Source organism: Propithecus coquereli, unplaced genomic scaffold (assembly GCF_000956105.1).
Source record: "Propithecus coquereli isolate 6110/MARCELLA unplaced genomic scaffold, Pcoq_1.0 Scaffold44, whole genome shotgun sequence".
NCBI lineage: Eukaryota > Metazoa > Chordata > Mammalia > Primates > Indriidae > Propithecus > Propithecus coquereli.
The window spans coordinates 13,761,141-13,763,652 of NW_012150174.1; positions in this window are offsets into that span (position 1 = coordinate 13,761,141).

The following is a 2,512-nucleotide window of genomic DNA, read 5'->3' on the forward strand; positions in this document are numbered from 1 at the left end:
TTTCTAGATATAATATCATGTCATCAGCAAATAGTGAGAGTTTGATCTCTTCTGTTCCCATTAGTATGCCTTTAATCCCACTCTCTTGCCTGATTGCTGTGGCCAGGACTTCCCTTGAAGCAGGTTTTAAAGTGAAAAATTTATGTTCCTGAGCATGCAACTCTTAATGTTTCATGAGCTTTATATTCTTAAAAATACAATTGCAGGTATTTTGTGGATTCTGTGTGTGTAATGTATTCTTATCTTCGTTTTCACAGAAGGGAATGAGAAAAAGACACAACAATTGAGATTTCACTGCTGAGTGGTGGAGGGTTCCTACTGGTCATTTGTTAGGTCTTTTTCTCTCATCCTTCAACCACATCATTGCCCTTCTCAGTCTCCCTGTCTCTGTGTCTTTCTCTTCTCTTTTCCTCTATCAGACAATGTAAAATTTTGTAATGTGCACTACAAGAGGAGGGGTTTCTGCCTTGATTGCTTACACATGTGACAATTATCAATGAGTTTTCTTAGATATAAGAAATTCCTAAATCCTCCTCATTATGTCTTTGCTTAGGACACTTATCTTGTGCATCCAGGATATCATATATGGTATGCAAACATAGCTCTGCTAATGAGTCAACAGATTCTTAGGACTATAATATATAATTCAGTAATAGTACTGACATATAAAATAGCCTAGCTGAACATTGTTTTCTCATTAATTGTATCAGTTTCTAAGCACACCTTGTGTCCTGTGAATTCTGTTAAATATTAAAACAAAATGAATAGATCATTGTTGTTGCTTTAAGGAGCTCAAATTTTGGTTGGAAAGACTACAAATATAATTTCCAGGAGCATATTCTTCTCAGCTAGAGAGCAGTGAGGATTGAACAAGTTACTTGTATGGGAAGTAAGATACTTGGCAACCTAAGAAATCACTGGAAAGAGAGGTAGAAAGTCTGGGTAGTAGGTCATGCACAACCACACACAGGAAAATGTTTTGTTCCTGCCTGAGAAGAAGTCAGGGCATCTTACTGTCCTTTATGTTTCTCATCTATTACTTGAGAATAGTGAACATTTTGTTTTAGAATATTCTTTCTGGATAAAAGGTATTGCGCCTTAATAACAACTTATAATATGTATTATTATTTTTGACCATGAAAGGAAAATCTCTCAACAGTCCAATATGAAGGCTGTCCCCAAAGTCTTGTTCTTTCAAGCTTAACTGAAAGCAGATGGGATTAAACCTGGGCCTACTCAAGCTTACATTCTTCAAAACTTTATGTATTTATTTTAATTCTTCATGCTGCAGTTAAAAACAATGAATTAGTACTTAATTTCTTAGCTTCTGGATATCTTATGAGCTACCAGTTGAAATGTAAGTATTCACTAACACATAGAAAGCAATTATTATGCCAGGCCCAATGGCTCACACTTGTAATCCCAGCACTTTGTGGGGCAAAGCAGGAGGATTGCTTGAGGTCAAGAATTTGAAACCAACCTGGGCAACAGAGTGAGAGACTGTCTCTAAAAATAAATAAATAAATAAATTAATTAATTAATAAATAAATTAATTAAAAGCATATAATCTATAATGAACATTTTAGGCAAGAATTTCTCCATAGTGGCCGGGCGCGGTGGCTCACGCCTGTAATCCTAGCGCTCTAGGAGGTCGAGGCGGGCGGATTGTTTGAGCTCAGGAGTTTGAGACCATCCTGAGCAAGAGCGAGACCCTGTCTCCACTAAAACAGAAAGAAATTAATTGGACAACTAAAAATATATAGAAAAAATTAGCCGGGCATGGTGGTGTACGCCTGTAGTCCCAGCTACTCGGGAGGCTGAGGCAGGAGGATTCCTTGAGCCCAGGAGTTTGAGGTTGCTGTGAGCGAGGATGATGCCACGGCACTCTAGCCTGGGCAACACAGTGAGACTCTGTCTCAAAAAAAAAAAAAAAGAATTTCTCCATAGTGAAAAGCATTCTGTTAAGATCCAACAATGCACACCTCTTTCTTTATTACTCAAAGATGAACTCCCTAAAATCTCATTCTCCAAAACATTTCAAGATTAGAAAAATGACTTGCCTTAAAATTTGCAGAACTGAATACCAATGGGAGAGGTTTACAAATACAAATATTTAATATGCTTCTAAGGTAAATTGAAGCTGTCACTTCTTGGGAAATATTAAAGACCTTAAGTTTTAACAATATGCTATATTAACATCCATTCATCAAGGGACCAAAAGTTTGGAGAGTAATCTTTTCCAAGAATGCATTGTTTGTATAACAAATCCAGATATCTGTAATAAGCTGTTAGAAAATAACCTTGGATGCAAGAAACAGGATACCTAAGGGGATTTAAAGTACTTACCACTCAAGGACTGAGAAAATTTACCATGAGACTTATCTTCCAAAATAGCAGGGTAAAATGTTTATACTTAGAAAATATGTGCTTGAAAACTCTTTGCTTATTTTATATGTAACTTTTACGTATTTATTGCCAATATCAAAGTAATATGAACATATATTTATTTCAA